The sequence below is a fragment of the Paramacrobiotus metropolitanus genome, unplaced genomic scaffold (genome assembly GCF_019649055.1).
Source record: "Paramacrobiotus metropolitanus isolate TYO unplaced genomic scaffold, Prichtersi_v1.0 Parri_scaffold0000518, whole genome shotgun sequence".
Taxonomy (NCBI): Eukaryota; Metazoa; Tardigrada; class Eutardigrada; order Parachela; family Macrobiotidae; genus Paramacrobiotus; species Paramacrobiotus metropolitanus.
In genome coordinates this window covers 1-12484 of record NW_026570738.1, presented here as the reverse complement: position 1 = coordinate 12484, position 12484 = coordinate 1, and the positions used below count along the sequence as shown (strand labels likewise).

The 12484-nt window shown below is 46.7% G+C and overlaps 1 long non-coding RNA gene across 1 annotated transcript; it reads right to left on the bottom strand.

Annotated features, from left to right (window-relative positions):
• Nucleotides 1-102: 102 nt before the first annotated feature.
• LOC129602502 (uncharacterized) lies at nt 103-4660 on the bottom strand. The gene is made up of 9 exons (XR_008692419.1): nt 4433-4660; nt 4200-4351; nt 3714-3991; nt 3009-3650; nt 2831-2923; nt 2557-2635; nt 2236-2498; nt 2013-2151; nt 103-1942 (listed from the first exon to the last, which is right to left on the bottom strand). It is a non-coding gene; the product is annotated as an uncharacterized LOC129602502 (long non-coding RNA).
• Between the last annotated feature and the right edge of the window lie 7824 nt (nt 4661-12484).

Genomic DNA, 12484 nt, shown 5'->3' with positions numbered 1-12484 from the left:
ACGTGTTACCGTTGGAAATACATATTAAAAAAGCGTCAAATTTTAAGTGAGTTTGCTCATGATCCGATTCCGGTTAATGACTGACATTCAACTAATGGACGGTCCCGCTGGCGTAAGACAACATTGTGGGGAGGGTAGGTACAAAGTGGTCCAAATCTAATTTTTAAACTATTAAAACTAATAAAACCAAACGTTTTAAATAATAAGATAATAAGTACATCGGTTCGACAATGATTTCTCAAAAAGCGGTTTTAAGGTTTTAACGGTTTTTAGTAATATATAGTTCTGATAGTGATTTTTCGGAAAGCGGTTTTAAGGTTTTAGCAGTCTTATTACCCAATTACAGTTTATCAGTGATTTCTCAGAAAAAGGGTTTAGGGTTTTATTGGTTTTATTACTATTATACAGTTTTAGCACTGATTTCTCAGAAAACGGTTTTAAGGTTTTAGTGGTTTTATTACTATTATACAGTTTAAGCAGAAACTTTCAAAAAGCGGTTTTAAGGTTTTAGCAGTTTTTACTAATATTTAGTTTTGGTAGTGAGCTTTCGGAAAGCGGTTTTAAGGTTTTAGCATTTTTATCACTGAATTACAGTTTTATCAGTGATTCCTCAGAAAGCGGTTTTAAGGTTTTAGCGGTTTTTAATGATTTTTGGTTTTGATTGTGTTCTTCTGAAGCCGGTTTTAAGGCGTTGACAGTTTTATTTCTAAATATAAAGTTTTTACGGTGATTCTTTCTTGTAGGGGTTGTAAGGTTTTACAGGTCTTAACCAATATAGTACAGTTTTAACAATAATTATTCAGGAAGCAGTATTATCATTAGGTACATATTCGGAAGTTATTAAAATGATCTGATGACAGTGAGACCTCGGCTCGCCGTAACTTTGTTTCTGAGTTCTGACAATGAGAGCGGGTTTTAAGTTTTTGGACTTTTATTGTTTCTAAATGTTTGTAGGTATCACGGTTTGTATGATTTTACCCGTTTGGACGGTTTTAACTTCAAAATTTCTTTAAATACTTGCTATTGCATGTTTTTTCCAAAACCCATATAAACTTTTTAAACTGTACTATTGTTGTTGCCACAGTCTGCGGCAGCAACAACAGTTACGCGTAACGATTGGTTTCTCTTTGGCACCGGTTCATGGAAGACACTGGCACCGGAACATGGGTCACCGGCGCAACCAGGCCGCCGTCCTTGCTAAAGGATCCCCCAACGCCTCATCCAAGAGAGTAGGCGGAAGATAAGATCGACTTGTTATACTATGTAAACCATCAGATGCTGTTAAGTTGAAGTAAGCATAAACTTTACTTTATATTGAAGTAGACTTTGCTTCAACATAACAGTAACTGAAATTCAATGAACAGAAACACACAATCGCTACACATGCCACATTCACAGTGGATGACGGTTTGCTTCTCCAGCTTCGGTAGGTACATCTACTTGCACAAAAGACACACCCTAACGGCACTTTAAGTCGTCCTGCCTAACAATCATCCCTGCTGTGTTGTAACCGGAATTAGCTGTGCTAATTCTGTTTTTGTGAACTGACGACAGGCGGAAAACATACACAGGAACTTAGTTACGAATAATTTACAAAAGCGCAATAATGATCTTAACAGAGTCATGATCAATAGCTATATTAAAACGAAGTTTTAATATAGCTATTGATCGAGACATGATTTCTTGTGTTACAGGTTCCACAATGGTTTCCTGGAAAAACGTTTCTGCTAAATAGTGTGCGAAATAGATTATCTACATTTAAGAAAATCGATTATTCAAATATAGATAATGTATATGAGCTTAGGTTATCTATCCAACGTTCCATCATTCCTGCCAACATGATTTCTTGTGTTGCAGGTTCCACACTGGTTTTCACTCTGGCTGCTGACGACTGCTGTTGTGCCGAGATAACGTTTTTCGCAATTCCCTTTCAAACTGCGCTCTGCAGAAAAACGTGAAACTCACAAAGAACGCAACTGAATCTAAAGACGATGCTGTAAGAGTTTCCCTACCTTTGACTTCGCCTTGGCCACACCGGCACGCTTACGAGCCTTTTGCGGTTTGCCTACGCGTAGTGTCATCCACTTCCTCTTCCAGCTTCTCAGCGCAGTAGGGTTCGGTCAGCTGCTTAGTTAAATCACTTTGTATCACCTACGTTTAAATGAACTGTCAATAAACCAACAATCAAAGCACACAATAGTTTCAACGTACAGCTGAACGTGAAATAATAACTACCTCTTTCGAATTCTCAGTGCCAAGGCCCTGGTTATCGGAAATACTGATTTCCTGTTCGGTGTCGGTCACCTGGTTGCCATCTTTGGCGAACACACGCTTTACAGCGCTGCCGAAAACGTCCCTATCCGATAGCGGCTGGGCGCCCAGGTCCACTACTAGATCGGCGATATCGCAGCGATGTCGTGGAGCATCCGGAACTCGAGTTTAAACGCCAAGTGCTCAGCGAAATCCTTCTGCTTTATGATAAACTCGTACCCCGCCAACTAGGGGACAACAGAACATAAGTACACAAAACAAATCTGAACAAAACCAACCACTTACATTAACAATCGCGTAATCCTTGTCCCGCAAATACCGGAATATTGGAACGGATGCCCAAAAATAAACCCACATACATGGTCTGTAACGTGATTTTATGTGTCCTCATATATTTTTGCAATCAGTTGAGTACGTGCACAGATGATGTATCTCTTCTGGTTATGAAATCAAATCAGCTAAACTTTACAGATGATCTAATCAAACTAAAACACTCAGTAAAACTGATGATATAAAAAAATTGTAATCTCTTTGCTTCTAATCGATTATCTAAATGTACCGTAGGGTATTGTTGCATGCACCAGTGAAACAAGGTATTCCATTCAGCGTATAACGGATATGTCGCCAAAGGACGTAAACTTTTTGCGTCATCCTGCAAATGAACAGAAGGTTAATCAGAAATTAACGCCCTTTCACAGCTATCCGTTTCTTAACATTTATGGACCAAAGCGACTTACGGTAAATACAGTCAGAATCCTGAACTGAACCACCCGTTCGGGCTCTCGGCGATCCGGCAAATGCCGTATTCTCTGTATCTGAAAGTGGAATTCACCCCGAATAAGAATCCGCTGATGACTCGCATCAGAGCAGGGTTATCCAACGTTGCTTTGCCAGCCGGATCCACGTACATCAGCCGATCCCCGTGCCTCATTAACACAGTTGAATGTTCTCCAAAATACAAATTTGCGAAGCCTTTGCGCCGATATTGAAAATGTTTGACATAAAATCGTTAAACGATTGCCCAAAATATGTGCTTCCACCGAACGATACAAAAAACTTCCTGGCAATAAAATGCGCGAGATCAATACACTCCGAAGAAACAAAGTTAGGAGCTAAGAAATCGTCGCAAATTTCCTTGGTGATACAGAATGAAGCCAAAAGATCCTCAACTTTGTGTTTTGCATTATATCGGTACCGATTAAAGCAGCCGTTTCCGGATCACGAACTGGATTCACGGATACGAATCGTTCTACAAAGATTTCCAGCATCTCTTCGAACAGTAAGTCGGCGAACGGTACATCTCGGCGCCCCTGGGGCATAACGATACGAATGGGGGGAACAGAAGCCCCCGAAACTGCAGATGCCGAAGTCGATGATTTCTGGTAAACAAAAACCCATGCAAATCCTGAAATAAGCCAAACTAGAAGATACAGAATAGATACCTGGAACGGATAGAACTTCTGGTCGTACTTGACAGCTTTGTCGCCGGCGGTTAGGCTTGAGCTCTCGGCGTCATATTTGCTGGCGCTTGCTTTATAAAAGGATAATACTTCCGTAATTTCTTCTGCCCCCTGTCGGCGTATCACAAGATCGGTCTCTCTTATGTCGTGGAATCGTAGAGATTGTTTCTTCAGGTAGCGTTCTTTGGTTTCCAAAACGAAACCATAAATAAGCCCGGTTTCTGTCAGATGCGGAATTGTAGCTTTCACTTGTTTTCGCACTGTGAAGAAAATTCAATAACGTTTAGATAATCCATTTTTAATTCGGTCAAAATTAGATATCAACGTTACCTAGATGGTATCGATGATCTAATTAAAACAATAAATTAGCTGATATATAAATTGATCACCAAAATAAATGATCTAAAATAAATTATCTTGCTAAGTTCGATAAAAAGTTACGAATGTTTACAGTAAAGATATGCTTACGTTTGGCACGTAGAAAGCCGAAAAAAAAAGCACAAGGCCCTTTCTGCTGGCTCCAAGGTGTTAAAGTAGGCAATCTGGTTAATCAGCAGCTCGCACAACGCTGCTCTGCTCGATAAATTGCTGCTTGGCTTGTTATGGGCCACACTTGTTATCTGCATTAAGGTCTTCATTAACGTTTCTGGCAATGGGTTCAGATCATTCAGCGAGAAAAACCAATCAAGGATCTCCATTACCTTCTCATTTTGCGCATAGTCATAAATCAAATTGATAATGGTTACGTGTTGCGGTGAGACGCAAGAACTTCGAAGATCGCATAGTAGCGCCACGATCATTTCTTCACTTCCAAGGACGTAACTACAGTTTTCGTTTGATGTGCTACGAAAAACCGCAAACGTATTAAGGAGATCCTTGTACGCCGCCCTCCTTATGCCCATCGTATCTGCGGTTTTCATGTTCACATCGCTCCTCAACCACCGAATTAAATGCCGATAGCCGTCTGGAGCGAATGCAGGAAACGTGTTTAAATCTGGGTCACGAAACAAATAATGATAGTGTTGATCTTAGCTCACAATTTGTTCCAAAACCCGCACCTGCTCCGCAAAAGAAATGCATTTCTACGCAACCGAAAAGCAGTACAGAATATCTATTTACCGTGAACATTTATTTATATATTCCAGATTGTCTATCAAAAGCGCATGGCATTTGGGTGTCGGTATTTTTGGTCAGAAATTTGCAAAAAAACTTCGACTCAATCCTGTTTAGTCAGACTGGCACATGTTATGTACTGAAGCGGGACGCTTGTACAAAAATATTAAAACCTACTAATCGGCATTGTCAATGAAGATAATCTAACTGAACCTGAGTCTACTTAAATATGGTCAATATGCAGTTTAGATACTCTGGTAAATGTACATATAACCTACTTTGTGTGGATACATTTTTCTCGCAAAATTTTAATCTAATTGCTCAAAGGAAATCTCAGTTGTTTGAAGTTACTTGAAGTTGATTTCGCTCACTTTTTAGGACTACAGGCTGGAACGCTTACCTTTAACTTGAAATCCCGGCCACTCTCCTGGGCAACCTCTTTCAAAACCGCGATAGTTACTGTATTCGATAACGCGACAAGCTTTGTTCGGTTCCAGGTCGCGATTCAGAACGTCATTGGGACTTTTGCAAATGGCCTCAAGAATGCTGTACAGCGCCTGCTCGTCTTTACTTGGTACCAGGACATGCTTGGGCAAGAAGTCATATTTCGTCTTATCGTCATGATGCTTGTTGGCCAGTTCCTCCAGGCAACTCTTCTTGAAACTTTTGCACTTGGGATGGTCCGTGGAATAAAAGCGGGCTAGCGGCGAGATCTCAATGTCACTGAGGAATGCATATCCCCTTGCGATCGTCTACAACATAGCGTCAACATGGAACCCGACCAAAACCTCAGTGAGATCAGCCTTGGTATGGCTTCTTACCACGTTCTAGCCTTCTTGATTTTTCCAGCTCCCGTTTCCGTTACTTAGGGGATTTTCTGTCCGCGTTGTCGTCGTCGTTGAAAAGATCCCGCGAAGGGGGCGCCTTTCTCTTGCCTCGAGGCATTTCTGCTTTCAAAAGGTACTTACAAAAGTGAACACCAGATGGTCTAACTCTAAATGATCTAAATCTAAATCATTATTTTCCACAAAGAGTATGAGTTAAAAAAAACGGAGGTTAAACGTCGCGAAATTTGTCAGCTAATAACAGGTTTGGCTAAATAGATTAGCTTATGAGAACAGAGTAGCAACTGACACGAGATTACCTAAAAGCACATTGCGCACTCGTACATACACACGTGCACTGCACATGCCCACTAGTCTAAATGCGCGATGTTTACGCCCTTGGCGCAGTATCGAACGTGGCGTTGATTTCAGTTGATTTCAGAGGCCGGTGAAGCCATAAATGTTAATGTAAACCACAACCGAAAAAATAAGTTTTATGTAATATTTTGTTTTGTTATAAAAAAACACATTGTTTAAATTATAAATCTACGTCAACTAGATCACTTATATTCAAACTGCTAACAAATGTTTGTTAGACGATTTGTTTGGAAACACACTCGGCCACTATAATGTCCGAGAGGTGGCTATCGTTCTAGCTGGTTGTTCTTTTGGTTGGGAGAGGTCCGCTTCTCCCGGCCGAGAGTAAACGGGTACCTGTGCTTCCAATGGGACCGTTTCCCATTGTTCGAGACCTTCCGGTTCTTCGGTAAGGTCGATGGCTGCCGTTGTTGCAGCGTATCTATCCGTTGCGCATCCGGATGATACATTGGGGAAGTTTCTGTTGCCCCTGTGCGTGAATCGGCGTCCCGGTCCTCCGCGTCTTGGGCCTCGTCTGGGCTGCTCGGTTGAGTTTATCTTCACCGGCAATCCGGTCCAACTTCCGTGGCCGGGCCGTACTACATCACTTTGTGTGACGGACGGCGCAGTCGCATTGTTTGCGCTGCTTAGGTCGGGCAATTCTTGCGTTCCGACCTCCGACGTTCCAGCGCCAAGTTGATGCGCTGGGTCGGTTGCCTGGAGTACTTGTTGTATTCCGGGCCAGGCTTCGACGGTGCCATTGTTGACATACACGCCGAGCCGAGCAGCTAACTTCCGAGCTGTCTCTACCTCCTTTGTGGAGGTCGACATCGCTTTTGCAAAGTCGTCTACTGAACTATTATAGTTCAGTCCGAGCAGTTGGAGGATGGGGTCTATCTGCTGAGTGCCTTCCTCAATCGTCGGAGGGAAATTCAGTTCGTTCCGGTAGGTAAGCGGCTGGTTAGTCGGCTTATCCTTGTCCGGTGGTTCGGTTGGACGTTGGAGGTCGAATGAGTCACCAGAGCTCATCGACCTTGGGCGTTTCCCGGGGAGTTACTCCGAGCCAACCCATTGTTGGGTGGCGTCGAGTTCAACGACTGGCGGGGCGGCAACGGTTCTCTGTATGCCGGGGACCTTGTTGGTTCCCGCCGCTATTGTTGCGGTTGCCGCCGTTCCCCTGGCCGGGCGACCGGTTTCCGTTACCGGATCTACCCGAGCCTCCGGCCTGTTGGCGTTGGCGCGGGGGTGGCACGATGTCGTTCCAGAAAGGATTGACCGAGCCAACTGGGCTATTCGTCGAGTATCGGCGGTACCAATCGTCGTACCACCGGAGGGTCGGGTTGTTATCCGATCCATATATGCAGCGCGACTCGTCATGATCGTTGAACATGCAGTGCCTGCATCTGAAGGTCTTGTCCTTCGTCCACTGGAAGAAGGCTGCCTCCATCTTGTCGACGTAAGTTGTCCCTTGCCGAGCACTTTGTTGTGCCTGTGGAGGTCGGTTCCCTTGTTGGTTGCCGCCTCCGCCGCGGTTAGGGAAGTTACCACGGCCGCGATTCCCGCCGTCGCGTCCTCTTCCGCGACCATAACCTCCGCCGCTGTGTCCTTGTGGAGGATACTGGCCGCATGCGGAGTATCCCTGGTTGGAGTTCTGTCCGTAGCCAAAACGTTGTGGTGGTTGCCGCCCGAGCTATAACCTGAGCCGCCGTAGTTGTTAACGGGGGCTCCAACTCCAGGTGCCGGGGACTCAGGTTTGCTGCTACAGCGCCTGACCACGTCTGTTGCTGGACTGGTGCTTGTTGCACCAGTGGCGTCGGCGCCGGACTCAGTTGTCCGTACTGTGCCGTCGGAGTTTGATATCCCGGCATCATATGTGGCTGATATCCAGTCTGTTGTGGTATCGCCGGAGGTGGAGTCGGAACAGGTGCAGGTGTTTCTGCCCGAACTCGGATGTAGTCGCCATCCCGTGGATTCCGCACCTCATACATTTCCTTGCCGTTGACAAAGCTCCGTAAATAGTCGCGGAACTCGACTGGTGTCGCCGGCATCCTGATTTCCAGGGCTTCCCGTAGTTTGGGTTCATGGATGTTCTCCTTAAGGTGGTACAATATCATCTGATCGGTGATCGTGGGGACTTGGGACTTCACGAACATCATTGCGTCGTAGTACTGTTCCGGCGTTTCTTCGCCGAAACGGAATATCCGTTTGTTGATTCGAGATATCATGTTCACTTCTTTTTTTTGTCCGCAAATCGCTGCTCGAATTTGCTCAGCAAAACGTTGACTGGCCATGCGCCGAGCGGTTTTCCGGCGGCTTCGATGGTATGCCACTCCTCCGCTTGGCCGTCTAGTCGGGCTACCAAGTCGGACATGAAGGTCTGATCGTCTTCGTGCCATTGTTGGGCTTGACGATACAGGCTTCGAATCTGTTTGAGCTACCCATGAAGTTTGGTGTGGTCACCATCGAACGGCGGTAGAGGTTGCCGACGTCCGTGTGCCATTGCGCGTACCAAAGCGACATGTGTTGGGTCCTGTCCAAGAGGAATCGGATGTGCCGCCGGCACAGCTTTGTTGTGCAGCCGGGGCGGGCGGCGGGTTGGCATATGGCATGTGACCTTGTTGGTCTCCGTGTGCCTCCTGATGATAAGCCGGTTCGTACTGATCATCATATCCGTCCTGTTGCGGATGAGGCGCCTGAGCCTGGTCTTCGTAACGAGGCTGTTGTAGCTGTCCTCCCTGCTGTTGTGGACAGTGCACTCGATTTTGTCTCGGTGCCTGCAGGTAGAATCCACTCGGCTGGTCGTAGACTCTTCCGTACCGGTCGGGCTGTGTTCCCTGAGCCGGCACCCGACCTTGTGTAGGTCGGTTTGGAGGCCTCCGACCTTGTTGGTCGGAGCTGTCCTCTCCGTTTCGTCCGTCCTGCTGTTGATCAGCCGTGTTAAATGACCGAGCCCGCCCGCGTTCAGAGTCGAACTGTGTGTTCTGGCGAAGTAGGTTCGGGTTGGAATTCGTCCGTGGCGGGCGATATGCCTCCGTGCCGGGTCGCGGTAGCGAGACTGGGGACGTGAGGAATCTGTTGTCCGATCTCCTCTAGCATTTGGTACCGGCGCGTACGTTGTTGTCCGCGTCGGGTACGAGGTGCTAGTATATGCACCGGCTGACGTCGTTGTCGCTACGTTCGACGTTGGCACATGTGGTGCCGCCGTCGACGTATTGTGTTTCGGTTCCGGAGGGCTCGGTACGGTTGGTGGTTGTGGAATTGTTCCCACACTCGGGTCGGTTATTACGACTCCGACGAAGTAGGAGGTGTTGTTCTCCTTCTTCGCCATTTCTTGGGTTGGGTTAATACCCCACAGGATGTCGCTTATTGTCCGCGACGGGTGCTGACCCTGTGCCATGGACGTCAGGTATGAGGGAGGTTCGACTCGGCTTTGTTCCAAGTGTTTCTTTTCCTCCCTCAGGCACCGTGTTTCAATGTCCATTTCGTCCATCCGCCTCATCATTTCTGTGAGGTTACGGGCGGCCTGTTCGCCGAAGTCATACAGTTAGACTTTGCGGGCCTCCAGGTAAGCGATGCGGCTTTGTTGCGCCTCGTTCACCTTTTGGGCTTCAGTCAAGCTGTATTCCAGCTGAGCTCGGAGTTTCTGTTCCTCCTTTAGGACTTTGTTCAGTCCATGGACTTCCTCGGCCAGTTAAGCGTTCGCTTCTACCAGGTCGGCGTCGGCTGTCCTTTGGTTGGGAGGGCCTGTCTGCCGAGTGTGTGCGTCAATAAATTGACGTCTCATTCTGGTAAGGAGGAGCTCCATTTCCGACTCGAGTTCGTCGGTTCGTTGCGTTAGCCGGTCGATCTCGTCGTCGGCCTTATTGAGTTCCACCACGTACCTATCGACTTCGTTTCGATAGACCTCGGCTTCTTCGTTGGCCGTGTTAAGTTGCCGGTGGAACGCTCCTGCCGCTTGTTCCGACTCGACCAATGCCGTTTGTACATCAGCCAAGTCTTTTTGTGATTCTTCGAGTGCTTTGTGCGCCTCGTCGAGCTCCTTTTTGATTTCGAAGACGGCCGCTGTTGACCGCTCCAGTCTGCCAGTAAGTATGGTAACTTGGTCGACTCCGTATCGACACGGTAGGTCGGCCCGTTTCAATATGGCGTTAAGCCGGTCAATCTCCCGTTGTTGGGCGGCGATGCCTTTGTTAGCATCCGCCATATCTCGTTCCCACTTCTTCCGTTCGAGTTTGTGGGTGTCCGCCGAGTTACGGAGTGATCCTTCGGTCGAGTTAACGATTTGATCTGCCAAAACGATCTGTGTGATCAGTTTACGACATCTCGCACGGAGTAGATCAACATCTTCAATCTTTTCGGGCAGTGTAGCCGCGATCCACTTTTTCGCCGTGTTCCGAAAGCTGGCTTAGTAAGTGAGGTCGTCCTTGTTGGGCTTCACCGGTGTTGTGAAGAATCTGTCCGCACTGTTCGGTCTTGACGCGTTTGTTGCGTCGAAGACTTCGTCATTCGGTGTCGGGGTTCTCTCGCTACCAAGTTCGCCAGGTTCGAACATCAGCGGCGTAGCAATGATTTTCAGGTCGACTTTGTGTCGCCTTGGTCGACTTCACCGTTTGTTGAGCTTCAGTTACTCGAGTCGACTCGCTTCCCGTTGGCGAAGGTCGGCTCAACGGCGAAATAATCCATTTGTTGGGTGCCGAGATGTTCGTCGGCGATCCAGCTGGGTGAGGGCCGCTTCGTGGCGGAACCTCGAATCTCCCATTCCGACCTTCGGTTTGGTCGGTTGGTCGCTTACATCCGACTTGTTATCTGTTGGTTGTCGTTCCAGGGAAGTCGGTTGGTTATTGCCGACTTCCTTTCCTTCGACCTCTGTGGTCGGCATCTGTTGACCGGCCTCCGTGGTCGGTTGTTCTATTGCACTACCAACCTCGAAGGTCGGACAGCAGCAGCTGACCTCGGTCGGGTCGTCCTGCTGTTGGTCGGCCTTCTAAGTCGGTTGTTGTTCACCGACTTTTTTGGTCGGAGATTTTCGCTCGACCTGTGTGGTCGGCGATTTCCCTCCGACTTGGTTAGTCGGTATGTCCATGTTGGGCGAGGTCGGCTTAGGCGCTCCTTCCGTCCTGTTGGGTGATTGCCGTCCGAGCTCGGTGGTCTTTGTGACCGTCCGAGTCTTGAGCTCTGTGTAAGCTCGGCTCCTGGTCGGCATGAGACAATGTGGTCTCTGCCTGCAGCTGTTGTACATCCCCCCAGTCGGTGGGACGGGGCTGCTACGTCAGCTTGGGTGTCCAGGAATGTTTTGTCCCTGGCGTCCTCGAAAATGTCATCCGAGGTCGGATTCGAGTCGGCGAGGAGGATCCGTTCATTACGCTTCTCCCTTGCCTCAGCCGACTTAGTCGAGTCGGTTAAGACGGCTGACTTTTTTTCTGACCGGCGTATCGGGGTGAGTACGTTCCGGTCGTGTTCGCACGCCGAGAATAGTCCTTGTTGAACTTTCTGGCGTATTCGTTTTTTCTGGTATTCGACATTATGGTCGAATCAGGTCGGCTCTGGTGGAGCCTTAAAAGTTTTATCAGTAAAAAGGAAAGTCGAACAATCTTCTGTGTGAAGGTTGTTCGATGAAATCAGGAACGTCTTTTTGATTCAGAAACTTCCGAGGGTCGGGAACGTCCGATGAGATGTTGTTATTGTTGTTGATGTGTCTGTTGGTGACTCAGTACACAGGGCGTTAATATACAGTACAATGGTACAGTACAGTAGTGCCCTGCAACGGAGTCGAAAACTTCGTCCAGTCCGAACCGAACTATTAAATTTTTCTCCGAACCCAGTCCGACTCCGAATTTTCAAAATCATACTCCGACCACTCCGATCCGTAAATATTTTTACAAATCCGAATCCAGTCCGATCCGCTCCGAAAATTTTTGTCATATTTATTTTTTTATCTCATTCCAGGAAAATCTACATATAATACCTATACTATCCGGTGCAACAATTTAAGATAGCTAACGCCAAGATATCAATAAAATTTCATTTTTCAAAACCTTCAGAACGTTTATTACCTAAATTTTTATGTATTCTCCGTTTAAATTCTGCGTCACTTTAGCCATAGATTGTTCAAATCTGAGCGTTTCTCGGGTAATGACATCCGAAAATTTTGGTATTTTTGCCGTCGCAAAAACAACAGTTTTTGGCTGTTGCTTTCAGGTGTTATTGGCAACTCTTAGTTCTCAACAAAAAACTTCATTAAAGTTATAATTGGGATTTCCTTTTTTGATTGAACAAGCTTCGCCTCTAACAAAGGGCACAGAGTACAGCAACTGATTGTGAAGTTAACGTAATAGTAGAAGTAGCTACGTTTAGTGCTTTACCGAGTCACACTGAAGCCTCGCGCGAGCGCGAAGCTGACGATGCTTTTTTTCCTAAAATAATAGAAATTCTATAAAAACTAGTTAAAAATATAAATTT